General features: G+C 45.3%; 1 long non-coding RNA gene across 1 annotated transcript in view; it reads left to right on the top strand.

The window, feature by feature from the left end:
• The first annotated feature begins 2838 nt into the window (after positions 1-2838).
• LOC149359453 (uncharacterized) overlaps positions 2839-18115 on the top strand; it is a 222881-nt gene continuing 207604 nt past the window's right edge. The window contains exon 1 of the long non-coding RNA XR_016288273.1: positions 2839-3206. This is a non-coding gene — a long non-coding RNA (uncharacterized LOC149359453). The remainder of the gene's footprint in view (positions 3207-18115) is intronic.

The raw sequence follows: 18115 nt of genomic DNA, 5'->3' as shown, positions 1-18115 counted from the left end.
GACCAGGCCAATGTGGCGTACTTTCATCAATCACGCGGGATGACTTATTGTTTGGGAGCAGCTGTGATGTGATGCCCGGCTGTTCAGATGTCGAGAGGTAGCCCACGTAGAAATCTCTGGCTGTCATGATGTCCCATTAAGTTTACAAGAAAGGCTTTTTACCTTTACCATCAAAATATTTGTTAACTTGGGCACCGATATCAATCATCAGCGCTTTTCAGCGGTTACTTTTCAAAGAAGGGCACGCTTTGACAATGCGCCAGTGAATGGGGACATCTATTCGCCTTGGCAGTACCACCAGAGTCTGAGAACCTGTGGTGCATTTTGATGCTACGAGTCTGAAAGCCTCGGAAAACCGTCCTGGGATGAAATGCTTACGGAAGATGAAGTTCTTCCTTCCCTAAAGAGATGCGCGTCGATCATCTCTCACATTTCTATCTTATGTCCTGCTCTAATAGCTTTGACAGTAAAAAAAAAAAAAAACATGTGTAGACTAAAACGCTCGTGGCTTTGTGAGACAGTGAAACCGTCGGTCATGATGTTCCTTACACTACATCTTTGTTCGTGTAGCCTACCGCTAAAGACCACCCGCCTTCGCTGACGTGTTTCCACAAAGCAGTGGAGTCTCACACACGGCTCGCTCTGTGCTTTTTCCTAACAGTCACACTGCTCCGTCATGTAAGGCGTTGGTGCTTTGCGGGAAGGATTCGAAATGCTGCAGAGTTTGCCAAATTTGTCCGATATAGAAAGGCCTTCGTTAACTTGAGTCAGATTAGCTTTCACCTTCAGGCGAGGCAACTTGTAGTACCCAATGACGGCGAACGTTTGTTTTTTTCCTTTGAACTTAGTAATTACCCTTCATTCTTAAACTTCTTTTAAGCGTGCTTCTGTAACTGACCGTACTCGGTCCTTTGGAAAACAAGATAAGACCAGTCATTGCACCCGTTCGATAAAACCACGCTATATAGAAGAATGACAGGTCGATTTTGATGTTTTCTGAAAGCAAATTGTGGTAGTTACGCTATTCGAAAGTGCAAAAAATAAACCAAAATGCTGCCATGTTGCACTTGTTGACTAAGAAAACGTGTAATTAGTGCGAAAACTTTGAACACTTTTGTCGGAAACAGCATCTGTCAGCAGTAAAAGATGAAACAATCCGACCCAGGCTGGAAACAAGAAAGGCGCACGCAAAGAATGAGCAGGAAAACAAACTGAAACGGGAGATTTCGCTGTGTGAAAAAAACAACAAGACAGCCCAAGCTCAGCAGCGTTCGTTGCTAGCGAGGCCAAATAGGAAAAAAAAAAATCCGCTGCATGTGAATGAAGTTTCCAATTTTCTTCCTGGTAAAGCTTAATATAAAACTAAACAGTGCTAGAACACTCTGAACAAGAACACCTACGGCATCCTGAAATTCTGCGGAGACAAAACATCAAGGAATATTTGATAAAGACTACTGTAATCAAATTTACATGGGGAACAGCGCGTGGCTTTCTTTCATTTATAAGGCTGAAAATTGTTTTCAGAGGTTTTACAAACCCTTCTTAATTCCACACCAACCAAGTGCGATTCGAGTTCAAAATTGTTTTGCCGTTAGCAAAAATATTAAAAATCTGTTTTTTTTTTTTTGCATAGAGCGGTTTTATAAAACTAAAATTGAGAACAACCTCCTCACTGCGCAACCTGTTTGCCAAGAAATTGTGACAATGTCACCAGTCTTGCTTTAACAGATGTTTTCTGGTACGCGGCTCAGGTTTATCTTGTAGAGGTAACTGCACATAATATTTATAACACATGTGTATTGATGCCGCCCGAGAAGGAAAAAAATTGAAAGAGGAGTTCAAATAACTCAAAAACTAAATATATGTAGACAGTAGCTTTCAGTCTGATCTCTTTTGGTGAGTTTAAAAAGCAGAGTTGCGTTGTCTTTCATGAAACTGGAAAGCTCTAAAGCGAGTTGAGCAGCACGCTGGGTAAAGCATTTGCTCGCGTTCCCTTCTTCTGACTTGCATATAATTATTAATTCACAAACCTGCTGAAACATCACCTCAGTACGTTTATTTTTGCTTTATCCCAGGCTCAGAATTCGCTACCAGTAACATTCAAAATCAGCTCTAAAAAATAGAGAAATGCATGCTATTCTTCTTTTAGGTAACTAGCGTTTTGGTAACTAGCTCTTAGGTAACACATTTAGTTAACTAGCGTTCTGTCCAATAAGGATGAAGTTTATCAGATGACTTCATAGTGTCACAAAGGCTGATGAAATGAATGCACCTTTTCGGTGGACAACTCATTTTGTTCCGTCGTCAGCAACCCGCTCCACTACCAACGAAAAGAAGCCTTGTTCCCACGAAAGAAGCACCTGCAGAGCTCACTTGTCCTCCATGGAGACGTTAAATGGTAGGCTGGGTAACCCGGTCTTTCACTTAAGGTAGAAACTAAAAGAACGCACACGTGGACGTCTCTGTCATTCTTCTAAGAAGCCGCCGTCTGCCTCTCCCTAAACGCTAAGCTCGCCTCATTGAAAACGCTCAAACGTGGAAGGAAGCTGGGAAAGAAAGGAACACAACATAAACATAAAAAAGGGTCGCTCTTGCTGGCGCGCAGGCGCCTCCTGTTGGACGCACCGTGAGGCTTCGCAGGAACAGACTGCAACTGGCGGCAGGGAAAAGAGAGAGTAAGAGGGCGTCCGGGATGCGGGGAGAGGATGGGGATCGGGAAGAGATGAGCGGGGGAGAAGCGGAGCAGAGGGGGTGGGGAAGAGGGGTTGAAGCCGGGGCGGCGGCGCGCCGTTCGGCTCCTAACGCAATCGGGCCGGCCGAGAACTGCGGCCGCGCGTTTCCACGCAGAGATGTCGTGCGCTCTGGTCGCGCCGTCGAAGCGGCTGTTCGCGGCTTACGCTGCTCGCACCGCCGGCGCCACTCTCCGCTCGTGCGGTGAGCGCGCCTGAGAGCACCGGCTGCATCCCACCTGCGCGCTCACCACCTGCGCCTGGCTTTTCGTCGCAAGGCAGCTGCACTTTTGCTAAAGCCTGCACGGAGGTTTTGTTTTTGCGGCAAAGGTGCAACACCAGGAACCAAGCACTGAGCCTTCGTCGGACGACTGGTTTCCAGCGAGAGCACTCTACTCTGGGCCGGGAAGGGCTGCAATGTTTCTGCTGCGGGCTTCGTGAAAAAGTCTTAGCCAGGAGTGACTCATTTGAAGACAGGTAAGAGCTACATATGAGCGCTATATTCACCGGACTTCTTAGAGCAGTTTTGTTTCAGATGGCTGCTACTCCGCTGTCCTTCAATGGACCTCGTACGAAGGAATGCATTCATTCTTGGTTAGTCAGCAAGTTCTGCTCCTGCGAAGCAACAACTAGGTAGAAAAAAATAACGCAAAGTCTTGTCTGACCTTTTAAAAGTGCACTCTAAAGGTATTCTCGCTGGAGGTTTCAAGTTCTGAACCGCTTAAATTTAACAGAATGCTTACAATAGGTACTAACTTGAAAAAAAAAAACCGTATGCAGGCTAGCACGTAAATGTTTCTTTCCTGCCTTGAGAAGATGCGTACTTTGTGTTGAAGAAAAAAGTTTATTTACTTCGAGCATCTGCCAAAAGCTTTTCACGTTAACTTATTGCACAGAAAGCCCAGAAAATTAGTTTCGCGACATGTGCAAGTTGTGTGGAGCAAAGTAATGTCAAGAGAATTAAGATTTTTACTCAAGTTTTATGGAACTCTCGTTCGATACTGCACGAACAAAATGGATGTTGTAGACTGGGGTCTAAATGACCGGAAAACGGCTGACCGTTTTTTTTCCGAAAGGGACCAAGGACTACCTTCTATCAGATGAACCTAAACGGCGAGACTTCCTGAACCATATATGATATTAGCCCCTTTCTTTGCTCATAGAAAATGTAGAAAACAACTACTCAAAAATTCATTCGGGAAAAGGTTTGCTTCAGCGAGGCGCCATTGTGACTGCAGCACACAATACTTAATCTTCACTCAAAGGGGGCAAGAATACGCTTCGAAAAAAAGAAAAACAAAATTTCCTCCTCGCCATTGTCGCACTTTTATCCCGTCGCTTCGAACTTCTGCGTTTAAAGAAATATTACATAATAGTCGCTGTATCTGTGGCCTGTTTGGCACCTTCGTCATTCAACGCTTATAAAAAAACTCGGTATGATGACTGTATACTTATCTGAAGGGGAGTTTTTTTGTCGTAGAAGAGCTTGTATATTTGAATAACGCCAGCGTTAGGTGTTTCCAAGCGTTGACAAAATTATGCGGGAAAAAAAAGATATATACAGTACTCGAAGCAAAAACACCATTTTATAACCGCGGTTACCAGGCTTGTACGACGAATGATAGTCATCTTGTTGGCGTAACCTCTGAAGAACTGATTGAGATGAAACGGGAAACTCAATTCCATGACGAAGTGCAGCCAATATTCGTGAAAAAAAACCAGCAGAATCCATAAGATTGCCACAATGTGTCCCAGCATCGAGGACGATGGGGTTAAAATCATGCGACGGAGTGCACATCAAAATAAGAACAAAACACCATGAATAAAAACTGTACGCGCTGCCCATGTAGGATGCGCTGCCGTATAAATTTTATGAATTAGGCCTTCACTGCTGTTCGTGCAGGACATGCCGGATTATTAGCGATTTCTTGCGATTGTAGAGATTTTGGTGCAATGAAGGAAACCTGGGGGGCAGAACTAATTAGAGCTCGGACTTCGCGCTGCCTAGACAAGGACACTCGCACAGGAGGGTCCTTGGGTCACTTTGAGGCTATAACATTTCAGTGTAGTTTTTCACATTTTAACTGATAATAGGATATATCAGCCATAATTTGGAGGTCACTACGTGCTCATATGAGTTGTATGCAGTGTTTCCTTCTTCATGCGTTATTTGAGTCGGGAAGAACAGTTTTCTCTGCTGAAAGAATTGGTTTATTTCATTTAGAGTGTGGCACCTGTTTCTCCGGGATGCTATAATCATGCTATTGCAGCCACTAAGCTTTGCCGTTCAGTCAGTGCCTGAATGAGGTATGAATGTAATAACTGCAGTGAGTGAAATGAGAGAAAGAAGAAACTGACAGGAAGATTACCACTGCGCAACGCATGATTCAGTGACAGCTGCTGAGATATTTTCATTTCCAGTGCGCCGAGGCGAACGATGTGAGAGCGAAATGTATAAATGTAGGTACGTTTATAGAAGGCTCTTTTCATTTCCAGACCCGATCGCCCTTTCAGTAGTACTTCTCTCCCAGTCCTTGACAGTTACGAAGGAGGTATTGTAACCTGAGAACTGCCAGGATGCGTTTTCGACGTTTTGGGCCAGTGCCGAATTCTGAAAGATGAAGGGCTTGCATATGTTTCGGCAAGTTGTCACAGCAGTGGGAGGAGTTACGAGGAAAAGAAACTAAGCCCTCAGCATAGTGCCTTGCCCTGGCGCGTTTCAGTTCCGTTAACTGTGACGTAAGTGCCTCCCACGGTTACACTGGCTACTGCTACTGTTGCTACTATGGCGCAAAACCAAGGGATGAGGCCTCTAGCGCCTACCGCTGTAGAACAACTCCGCGTTCCTAGTAAAAGCGAGAAATATGTTTGTAAAGCTTCACTGCGCTTTTGTTGTTAAATTTCAGATTAGAGCGAAACACTATATAAACCTTCTAAATGAAAATTCCTTCATGAGAAACGTATAAATAAAAAGCGCTGTGGTATATCGGGAAAAACTGAAATTAGTAAATAACGATACACGGCAGACAATTTCTGAAGCACCAGGTGATCAAAGAGGTTTGTGAATTTTTATACTTGAGGGTAAAAGATATGGGCGCTCATTTAAATGCAAACATTGATCTGAAAAGAAAGCAAAGCATGTAAAATATTTATAAACAACCACTCCCAGGCAGGACATTTCTCTTTTAGTCAAATACTATACCTTCTCATACAATACGAAAGAATATTGCCTCTGTTGCATGGGTTGCCTGCGAAGCGTTTCCGATCACATACCCGTGTAGCCGATGAAGCTTGGAGTCTATAAAGAGAACGCTCGTAATAAAATATTTAAGTGAGAGAAAAAGCTCGATAACCACAATAACACTACGGCTTGGTAAGGTGGACCACCTTGAACATTGGGACGTGGCCGTAAAGAGACAAACGAGACACATCGCCTTCTTGTTAGCCTCAAGGTAGCCCATATGAATGGGTAAGTGACTTGTCCTTTTTGTGTCTACGTCCGTGTTCCAATGTTCAAGCTAGCCCACCATATCGGAGCCTCACCACTTAGCCCAGGAACATACTATTCTGCAACACTACAGCATATGCGAATATGAGTTGCCATGCTTCTTGTGTAATTATGCGCATTTAGTTCGTGACACGAACGGTGTGATAGATCATGTGGACACCTTTATACAAGTACTTAAACTCTAGAGCTATTGCGAATGACACTTATTATTTCTTTTTTTATTATTTAAGTGGCGTATTAAAAAGCTTGATCCGTCATCGCAGTCAGCATGCGTTTCCTGCAAAGCGTGCCATGGGGCAAGTAAGAAATATCTGCTCGCTAGATGCCAAGAGAAAGGCGGTGCAATGATCGTAATGGTCAAAAGTTGTTACCTGTAAAGCTTGCTCTGTTGCATATAGTGTGCTAGTGCAAAAAAGCTAGCAGCTAAGGCAAAGCTACAGGACAGTTGCTTGTAAGGTATGCTCTGTTGCAAATTTGCACCTACTGTCAGAAAGCCGAAGCCCAGGAGAAAACAAAAAGCACCGCAGCGGTTGTGATAAAGCCAGGAGTGATAGTGACATTGGAGAGGTACTGCATTGAAAATCGCACTTGTAACATTCTGTACGCAAGCACAACTTCACGCAGATAACCTCTCACGGTACCACGCATGTTTTCAACAGAGCATGCTACAACTCCTGGCAGCAATCGACATAAACGAACTTGCATAACTGTGCGAAGAAAAATATCGTTCTGGTCGCGAAGAAACATAAAGCGGGACACGATTTGTCGTACAAATAAATGAACAAGACCGAGACCTCTTCTCTTCACGGGCAAGAATAAGTTTGTTCGTTTAGTTCTTTCCCATGTCGACGCCCAAATAAATACAGCAAAAACCCGATGGATCCTTTGAATATTGATCCGCGAGGCGCTCAAAACATTCATGACATACCATATCTTGGAGATGAGGAACAGGTTACACACAGTGGCGCGCGAGAACATTGATAGTGGTCACCCCTGCCACCCACTGGCCTTTTCCTTTGCCATTGCCACCTGTTCATTCCAGTATGGTTCGGGGTTGCTATAAGAGTTCAGCGGTACTCCAAGATACGTCGTCGGAGTTGTGGCCCACCGAAGTCAGGAGTAATAATCTGGCGCTTCCTCCCAGTCACCATGCCAGAATCCATAACTCTTCTCCCAATTTATTTGCGCCCCAGTGCATTTGCAAAACTTCTCAACAACAGCCGTGGCTTCACAGATACTCTGTTTACTTGAGTAGAACACGGCTATGTCGTCAGCATAAGCTAAGATTTTTAAGGACTCTTTGTCCCTTGGTCAACGGATTGTTTTCTATGTAAAAAAACCTGAAACAATAGATCACGTGTTTTTAGATTGTTGGGATGCGTTTTTCTTCTGGGATGTGCCTCAAAGAACCTTAAAGAAAGATTTACCGCTACACCCGCATGGCATCAGGTTCTTACCGGTAGGAAAACAGGACATCCCTTATGACACTATTATGCTCCTTGACCTCCGTAGTTTATGGAAAACAAGGACACAATTCAACAATGCAGAAGTAGTTGTGAGATCACCACGCGAGCATTTCATTGAAGGTGTCATACGTCTGAGGGAAGTGTATCAGGCACTGCCTGATCAGCCAACTTGGTTAAATGTGTTGGATGACTTGGTTGAACTGAAAAAAATTTAACCTGCCGTGTCAGTGCAAGTGTTGCTGACATGTTTTACTTCTTTGTACCCGTTGTGAAAATGCAATAAAGAAAAAAAAAGCCAGGAGTGACGACAGCAGGGCTAGTCAATAACCAGGTGACATGTATATGTGAGTGAAGAGAGACCAGAAAAAAGTGGACGTTAGCTCACTATTGCGAAGAGGCTGACATTATGACAGTAGGAAATTACACTTCAGAAAAAGTGGAATAAAAAATCTTGCTTATTTATTGGAACAAGAATCCGACATATCTTGCATATCTTGATAGCGGTGATCTCAACTCGCTCAAAGGGGCGATTTAAGTATAGGTCATCATATGATTATAGGCAGAAAAAAACAGAATAAACCTAACGACGAAAGAAAACCGCGTCAAAACCGATAGATTTTTTTATTTACAGTGTTTTATGAACGAGATAGCTTCATAAACCTTCAAGATCTTATTTATCCGAGCTTACGTGATTAGAGATAAGGGGATTTTACTGCTGTTGTCTCTCGTAAAGCTCGCTTGAAGTGAGTTTGAAACTTACACGTGTAGCACTTTTGCGGCGTACATTTCTAGCTTAAACGTTTTTCTTAGTGAATTTTAATGAGAAACCTACTTATCGCTTAATTTATAGCTATTTACACGCAGAAACTAGCGTGGGCCGAATTATGAGTACTTTTTGAGCTCATGTGAATCGAAATTTACGATAAAGACGATACCCGTCCATCGGTCAAACCAATACTGTTATTCGAAGTGAGTGATAACGTACAAACTAGCCAGTTCATGACTGAGCAAATTTGCCTGAACCTCAATTTTTCGTAAGAAATTTGTGCGCGGAAGCGCCTGGACCTCTTGAAGACTGTGCAGGATTCACCACAATCTCAAGAAGCAAAACAGGACCATCGATTATTCGAGACATGTAATAAGGATTAGAGAAATGATTACCTTACCTGTAAAGGCGACATCATCGTTGCAAGAACTGTGAATGCATGGATGCCGGTATGCACCAACGCTGCATATATGGCTTCAATTTTTCGTAAGAAATTTGTGCGCGGAAGCGCCTGGACCTCTTGAAGACTGTGCGGGATTCACCACCATCTCAAGAAGCAAAACAGGACCATCGATTATTCGAGACATGTAATAAGGATTAGAGAAATGATTACCTTACCTGTAAAGGCGACATCATCGTTGCAAGAACTGTGAATGCATGAATGCCGGTATGCACCAACGCTGCATATATGGCTTCAATTTACGGCACAGATAGCAGCAGTGCCAAGATTTTAAAAATGCTTAGAACTGATTTCAGCAAATTCTTAACACATGAGGATACTTGCGGAGGAGAATATATCAGAGAGTATGCACGATCACTGCAGGTTTGAAACCATTAGTCAGACAAGAGAGCCACCTCAAATGTTGCTGTGCTGGCTTAGAAATTTAGTAGTTGGTATGATGCTTTCAAAATCCAATATTTATTTTACGCAAGCAATGCATAAGTTGAAAAACATGCTGTATTTTTCTTATGACAGTTCTAGCCAGAAGAAGCCACTGCTTTCGAACCTTTGCAAATGTTCATTTGGGAATCAGTAGAAACACATGCCCAGCACATGTGTCCACTTTCCATGCGAAGTTAGAAGAGCGCCTCTGGTTGATGCGGCACAATGGAAGAAAACGTATTGCAGCTTTGTTGTAACCATAGATTTTTCTGTTGTTTTGTAGTATTTTTCCGCAGTACCACAGATATTTATGCTCTACTTTTATGAAGGCAGCGATTCCACAGTACTTTTTTGTAGTAACTACAGAAAATTCTGTTGCTACTACAAAATTCTGTTGTTACTACAAGTTTCTGGTCAGAAACATTACAGAAAACCTGTTGCGATGACACAAACTCTTCTTTTGTATTTTTGGACTGGGTGGCGGTATGAAACATGACAAAGAACCAAAATAGGCTAGTGTAGTGAAGATAGAATGGCATGCTTTGCCGACAAATCATCCTGAATGACAAAAGCTTTCGTTATTTTCTGTGTGGTTGTGTGTTTTTTTCAATAGTACCCAGAAGAAAAAGCAGCAGGGAAAAGTTCGCGCTTTATACTGTTACCCGCTGAACTAGAATAGAAGCGCCTAAACCAACACGAAGTGCGCGCCTCAAATCGATAGTAAGACTGCTTCGTGCGGCAGCTTTTTCTGGCAGGCAGCTCCGTCTCAGCTTCATGCATATTGGGATGCGCTCTTACGAAATGCTCTAGCCCGTTTTATACCGTTCTTTTCTGCCACACCCATTCGCCTCGGTTTCAGCTTGCTGTGTAGCGGTTCCGACGTGTTTGTTCTCAGGGTAGAATACAAAGGACTTGCATAAAGCCTTTGTATCTCAGCTTGAATGCAGTGTGTTTTCTTTATACAGTACTGAGCCTCTATACAGGCTTAGCACTTACTCTGCTCTGTAGACCACAACATACCAGTAAACGCCTTTTGGCATGAAATGGGTTGCGCGTCGATAGCGGGGAGTATAATGTGTCTCTCGGAAGTTCGATCGGAGGCCTGTTCCTTGAAGAAAGCGATAGCCGGCCGCAGTACATATGCTCTGCACTGAGTGCCTGCCAGCAAGTTAAGCTGCATGGACGCGCATTGCGACACCTTTCTTCCATAATATCTCTAGCCCAGCAGCAGCTGCGTAATTTAGCTTGCCTTGCTTTGCAGCGAATGGCCTGAGAAAAAAGACTGGTGAGCCGTGAGCCTCTTGGGTAAATATTTGTCAGAATACATTGTCTGATTTGCGTGCACACAAATGCAATCAGTCAAAGCAGATTGGAAGGATATGGCGGGTAATGAGTACAATCGAGATGGCGACACGAAGCACAGTTTATAACTGCAAAGTTCTGGCAATAATTGTTCCGTCAAATAGGGCACATAATGGAAGTTCAATGTTACTATCGGTTCGGCGTAATTTCATCGTGGCAAGTCGTTCGAGTGCCCCGATTTATGGGTTCCGCATGACGCTACCATTTTAGTTTACTTAAGAACAACACCAACATCACATCGGGAACTGGTAGAGAATATCTAGGGCACATGACAACGAAACAATACAACTGCCTTCAATGGGCTTGGATTTTAAATAGTTCGAACTTCTTTTTAATATCTCGACATGCCGAAAAGCCAGCGCATGCGCGGAAGTGAAGACGTGAACATAAAAACAGAAGTGAATTCTATGACATTAATTTCAGTTTCACGCAAAACGACACAGACCTTCAAACTTGTGACCATAAATATAATATAGAGTCAGCAGAAAACATGACACAATGACCCATTTCAGATGCAGGGACATTTCTCGCTATCTTAGAAAGTGAAATCGAGAGACAAGAACTGCAATGAGAAATATAACGCTTTAGCCTGTGTAAGAAGAAAAAGTCGGAGTAAAAGTATAAAGCAAGTGAAAAGGGGGGGGAAAAAAACATGCCAGTTTATTTAGCCTGACTTATCGTTATAATATGTTAGCTTTAAGTATTAAGTATATACATCGTATGTGTCTTTGCCATCAACTTTTGTTCTTAGTTCCTTACTCTTGTCCACCTCGCTTGAAGTTAAATGAAATATGAGCTGTTAATCCCTGAGTCAGAAGCAATGGCCCTGTTTTTTCATTAAAACCGCTAAGGTACGAGCTGTAAACTGGAATGTCTGCATCTGTTCTGCACGTTTCACTGCGTGCTTATCGTCAGCATTGTAACCATCCTTCGGGTAATCTCTACTTCGTTCTTAAAGGATGAATTTCGTTCTGCGCAAGAAAGGTGAAGCGCTCGTCATATCTCTTCAAGTGATATCCAAAAGTTCACCCTTCTGTCGCATGCTCAAGTCATGTGATTGAATACTCGCTCTTCAAGAGCATATTAGGGTCTTAGAAAGCTGGACTGTAGACTTTTCATTGATATTGTTACGAGGCGGCAAGCCTAAGAAAAGCACGACATGATGACAGATGATAATATGGTTTAATGGCTGCCGGCCTAGCGCGAGCGCTCCGTCCCGCGCCACTGCCCTCTTCTTCTTCGTAACACGACCCGGGTCCTCCGAGCGATCGTCCCGATCGGTTGCTTAAATTCTCGAAGATGAGGTGGCGATGACCATGAACACAGAGGATAGAAGAAGATGAAAGGCTTGCCACCAAGATGAACGAGATGATCCGATGAATGGTTGTCCCTGGAGCTTCAGGTCCAGCGGTCGGTCGCCCACAGCCGAAGGTCAGGGGTTAAGGACTCGCCGGACAGCTTGGGCGGGGGTGCCGTCTTGATTTGGGTCGTCGTCGGGTCATGCTGCGTCTGGTCCTGGTCGTCGTGTCTTGTGGTCGGGGCTGGGGACGGGGCTGGGGAAAGCGGCTGGTCGGTTCTGGTCAGGTCGGGCTCGGGTTGAGCTGGCGGCGGAGTCCAGGTCCCCTCGGCCAGCGACGAAGGCGAGCAGAAGGTGGCGATGCTCCAGGGACCAGGATGACGAGGAGGAACCCGCACCTCACACCAAATGTTACGAGGCGGCAAGCCTAAGAAAAGCACGACATGATGACAGATGATAATATGGTTTAATGGCTGCCGGCCTAGCGCGAGCGCTCCGTCCCGCGCCACTGCCCTCTTCTTCTTCGTAACAATATTTTTACACTCTATTGACTTCCTGCATATATTTTCTTCTGTCCAGTCATAGTATATAGAAAAAAGCCCACTAAAAGTGTATGGCCATAAACCTATATAGAGTCTGTAGACTGTCTAAGGATTTGCATTTTCTATAGACCAATCAGAGGGTCTCTATATCAAGTTTGTATTGACAAAAGTCTATGAACAGTCTTTATACTACCCAAAGGAGCATTTATAAGGACCACAAAAAATCCACAACCACGTCTGAGCAACCAATGACAAGACGCTCTCTGAATGGCTTCATTTACGACGTTCACCACAAAAGGAGTCATCTTTAGATCAAGCTGTTCCTTCGATGTTCACGATTGTTTACTTCGTGTCGCAAGCGATAGCAAAACATTTGGCGACCAATATCGGCACTTCCATCTTAGCCTCCGCAGCTACGGCGACAACTGGGGTACGACTTCAATACAGCCCTGTCCAGTTCAGCGAAGCCCAAAGCCAGGAAATAAACGTGAAGCCACCTGCCACGTTTCGTTCACGCCATGGCTCCACAAACCCAAGGCAGCGCGTTGCTCCCAAATATTCGCCGGCTGCTGCCCGGCTATACACCCGGCCACGCGTATAAAACCCAGGCGTCAGTGCAAACAGGCAGCGAGACGACCGGAGGCAGCGCAACAGCCGCCGCGAGCAGCGAAAACACACAAGAGCAACGGTAGGGACGCAGGAACTCCGCTATACCGGCGCCAGCAGTTGTCCGCCGCATCGGCGTCCGCAGCCCGCCCGCTCTTCCCCCTCTCGTCCTCCTCCTTCCTGTGCCCCTGAGCAGTTGATCCACCCCTTCCCCTTTCACTCTTTCTCTCTCGATTCGCTCGCCCTTTCTCTCTTCCCTCGCCTAACCACACGGGGCCATTTCCGCAAGGCATTGAAGCCGGCCGTTAGGGCTCGTGTTACGAGGCCACGGAGCGGTGGCCATTGCGTAGTCCTTGTGCGTGCGTGCGCAAGCGCGTTCCGGTCCGCTTCCTTGTGCCTGTCCAACCCACCTAACCTCCATTCCTTGTCGCATTTCCCTCTTTCTTTAGCCTCTTCCGCTCCCGAATAGCGGGAACTGGGATGGAAAGGAAGGGTGGTGCGGGCCAGACTGCTAGTCACGGAGCCTGTAGCGCATTGCTTGGTCGCTCAGGAGAAGAGCGTTTTGTGGAATGACGAAGCAGCTGATTACGAGAGAGGCTCTGCTCCCCTGCTGCCCGTCTTGCTGTCCGCTAGTTAGCGCTGCACTCGATGGCCTACCTTTGCCTCGCTAGCGCTTAGCCCTCCTGCCCGTGTTTTCCGCGGCTATTTGTTGCTCCCAATGCTCTTTCCGCGTAGGAAAGACCAATCAATGCCAAACTTCTTTCCCCTCAAGCTTCCGGCCCAGACCTCTAGTCCGATTCGTTCGCGGGCTCGTAGCTTTCAAGCGTTGCCAATAGATTGGGGATGGCTTGAGAGCGCAGCAGAAAAGAAGAGGTGCATGTACCAAATGGATAAACGCTGCCACTTGTCCTTTTCCGTTGTGAGTTTGATGCCCTTCCCTTGCTTGGACCCTCTCTATGTGTCATCTGCGACTTAGTTACGCAAGCTGCCTCAGTCACGGCGTTTGCGGAGGCTCTCTTTCTCCTAGTCACACTCTCTATTTCTTGGTCCCCTTGAAATAGTTACGGTTCTAGGAAAATAGTGCCCCCCGTTATGAAGCCCCGTCTGATGGCTCAACCAAAAGAAGCCACTATAATTGGCTGGAAGATAGCGTCCAGTGGAAAAACAGACAGTACACAGAAATGTGGTCCGAACCCTTAAACAACGCATAGAAATAACTTAGAAGAAAAAGAAGAGTTAGATAACAGCACCATTATTTCATCACGCACACCAACCTAACTCAAAATTAATCATCAGAGGCCATAGGGCAAGCTTGATCGATGGCGTTTATGCAACCAAACTATTTCGACAGTAGTTAAATCATCCTTGGCGTGAATGGCGTTGTCAAAGCGTGGCCAATCAACACGCCACCATCACCTGTACTAAGCAATGGACAAGAATGTTGATGAGAGATAAAAATCATCTCAAGAACTAACCAGTAAAGCACATGTAATTAACTATTCAGTTAAGCACAACGTACTCTATGAAAATCTTGACTCGGTTGAGGCCACGCTAGGGATTGCAGTTTTCAGGAAAAGGTAGCGCTCTCATTAGAACTTCAAAGAGTTTTATTTTTCAGCACAACAGATAAAACAGTTTTTTAGATTTTACTGCACATACCTATAGCTGCTGTCTCTCGAGTGTAGTAAATGCACTGCTAGGAATAAGGTTATCAAACGGAGGCGCAGCATCCACTGCTAACTTTTAACGCAGCGACCACCGCACGCTGCCAACACATGAATGCATGAGTGTATGGTTTGTCTTGAGATAAGACAGAAGGTAGAAATATTCCAGGACTGGCAAGCAAGCTCTGTAGGTACCTTATCGTACCTTATCATTAAAGTAGTTTAATAACAGAGTAATCAGTCTTTAGAACCTTCCCAAGTGCAGCCATCCGTTACAAAGGAAAGCTATGCTGCTTCAACTGAAACCACCGTCTCAACGAGAAATACTAACAACTGAGCTAACCGGGACGGACGGCTAGCATGCGGTTGGGAGAAAATGAGTTGATCAACTAGCAGTGGAATCGGTGTTGGTCCGGTTTTGGCTGCACTTGGGTGGATGTTAGTGAGCAGTCTCTCCATTATTACAAATCTACTCCACCTGAGGGGATTCCCTAAAGTATCGGACCAAACCAGTTTAACGGTGATAGCCGTTAATGGGAGCCAACCCTGAGTCGTCGGGTAAATGAATCCCGTTTTAGTTGTCGTAGGAATCCGCGAGTTAAGATAAGCTAAGCCAAAAGCCAAGCCAAGAAACAGCGACTAGGAAAAAAAAGAGAAGAAGAGAGAAAGCCAGTGAGGCCAAGAGACAGATGAATGAGATAAGTTACATATAAAAGAACAAAGAATTCCGAGGAAACGGGGGACAAGACGGTTTTCGCGAACTGCTTTCACGAAGCCGCAGCCTCGTTTGGTCGTCAATATTTTTCTGTTGTTCTCTTTTTTACGGCTTCGGTGACGAATGCAGAGAGAGAGAGAGAGAGAGAGAGAGAAAACAGCCGGTTATTTTCGAGAATCGTTGCACTCTGAAATCTTACAGTCATCCATCCGACAGTCCAGTGCCAGCTTCATGAAACATCTCCGCACGCATATACGGACATATTCTGGGTGGAGGCATGGGGTGCTGAAGTTACGTTCGTGCGTAGAGGACGTAGAAAGGCCAGTAGCGAGCGGTGCTCACCGCAGTTAACAAGCGGAAGACGCCGGCGGCGCAGACAAGGCATCCGAGCGACCCGCACGGGGTGCTTTGGGCGCCTCCCACGCGCCTACTTGGCGTAAGGCGAACCCCGGCTCGTCGGTAACGAGCTTGATGCGACGGCGACATAGATGGCCGCATTTCGCCGGGGTCGCCGCGAATGAGCCGGCGGGTGCAATCCCTCACAAAGGACCTGAAAGCGCTTTCTTTCTGCGACGCGCGCTTGCCGTTGCCATGGCAACGCCGCGTCGCGCGATGATCCGCCGACGCTGCCAGCGATTCCTGCCTGGCTACGAGTGTCGCGCCATTTTCGTTCCTGCACTTAGGGCAGTAGAAGATGTGGGCGACGTATCCAGGACGCTCTTAGCCATCCGGACCATCCAATAAAGCGGGTGCCCTCTAGAGCGGAAATTGAGACGTCTTAGTGCGACGAAGGCATGTAAGGAGCGTTGGCGCTGTACATTTTGCCTGCTCGGACATGACTGTGCACTGATTACTTATTGTAAGCCTAGTTTTTATGCACTTACTAGGCACAGGTTTTCTACGCCTTTTCTATTGAGCCCGAGAAGATAAAAGATTAGCTCTTCCAGCATCTATAGCCTTAGATAAATGCAGGTTTTGTGGATTAATCCACGTCAAGCTCATGATACGTTGACGTCGAATACATTCGCTTTCCAAATTTTTCTTAACAGACTATACAAATACTAATAGCTAAAAGAAAAAGCTAACACGAAGGTGTTCTAGAGAAATGGAAATCCATTCTACTTACCAAATGGAAGATCACTGAAATTATAATTTCCTTTCTCACGGATGCATCAATAAACTGCAGTCCTCTAATGAAGCACATTGCCAGATCTGCCTTCTGAAATATTATCTCCCGTGTGCGTGTTCGCACGCACAGTAGAAAGACTGAGCCGACTACGCACGTGGTCTGCGAGTCAGCGGTTTCCCAATTTAATTACCGAGACAGTAACTGTGCGGGGCTTGGTTGAACCTCGTTCTTCTGCAAGATATTTACAGTTTTTAGCTGAGATTCCGTATATTCGCTGGCGCTAAAAGTCATCAGAAAATCTTCTGGATATTCAATAGATTTCACCGGTGAGCCAGACGGAAACAAACCTCGCGCACGCAAGCTCTTCCTTGCATTCGAAAAAAAAATGCGCGACGCCGCCAGCAGTCCGTCTCACCTTATGGACTTAATTACAATCATCACAAAGAATCGAGCATTTACAAAGAAGAGTAAATACGAGAGCGCAACTGAGAAATTGATCATGAATTGTTTACAGTGTTTGCTTTATCGTTCAATATTGGTGAGTGATGACGCTATCATTCTGAGAACCAATCGAAAGAGAGGTCACGAGATGTGAGAGTGGTCACGTGAGCTATATACACCAACACCGACGGTCAATCGGTAACCGTCCATTTATCAGCTGCTCTGTAAAAGCATGGCTGCCCAGAACATAGGCTATGCCAGAGGCTAACGTGAGACTTAGTGACCAACGCGAGTAGGCGGATTTCGGAACCGTGTTTCGCAACTCGTGCGAAAGAGTCCTGGTTTTCAGACTGGTTTGCTTTCTTAACGGGATAAGGCGAACAATAACGAAGTAGATTAGGTACTTAGCTTCGTGGAAAGTATTTGCGAAGATTGCGCGATAGGAGACGTAGGCCTGATGCGGTTTGATTGCGTAATGCAGAATACTGCTCGAAAGTCGAACTCAACTCTTCGCAAAACATCAAACGAACAGCACGGAAATGCGAAGTGCTTACGAAGGAACGCAGCTGCCACGCTATGAATTAAGCCCAACCCATTTAAGTTACGCTCAATGCAAACGCAAATAATTTTGGAATGAAACACGGTAACGCATATGCAAAGTGGAATTACACGTAGCTCAGTTGGAACAGCGCCGTACGAAATATTCGGAATACTTGGGTTTGGATGCCACCGGCTACATGTGGGTTTTTATTTACTTTCTAATACATTATCTTTCAGCATTAAAGTAATTCTCGATTAATTTCTCAGTGATCAGCAAAACAAAGCTAAACAAAAGATAGAAACGTTCCATTTGCTTTCCGTAGTTCCGGTGACTGTTCGATTCCTTCACACGTATGTCATAAACGGGCCCCTCTTTTCCGCACCTTCTTCTGCCCGGATATGCTACAAGTCTTTCGAGTAGACCAGCTCATGTGTGAACTCTACAAAGGCCTTACTTTCCGAGGACG

The sequence above is a fragment of the Amblyomma mixtum genome, chromosome 2, assembly GCF_055824585.1.
Source record: "Amblyomma mixtum isolate Tamu chromosome 2, ASM5582458v1, whole genome shotgun sequence".
NCBI lineage: Eukaryota > Metazoa > Arthropoda > Arachnida > Ixodida > Ixodidae > Amblyomma > Amblyomma mixtum.
The sequence above is the reverse complement of the archived record's forward strand: the minus strand, read 5'-3'. Positions and strand labels throughout refer to the sequence as shown.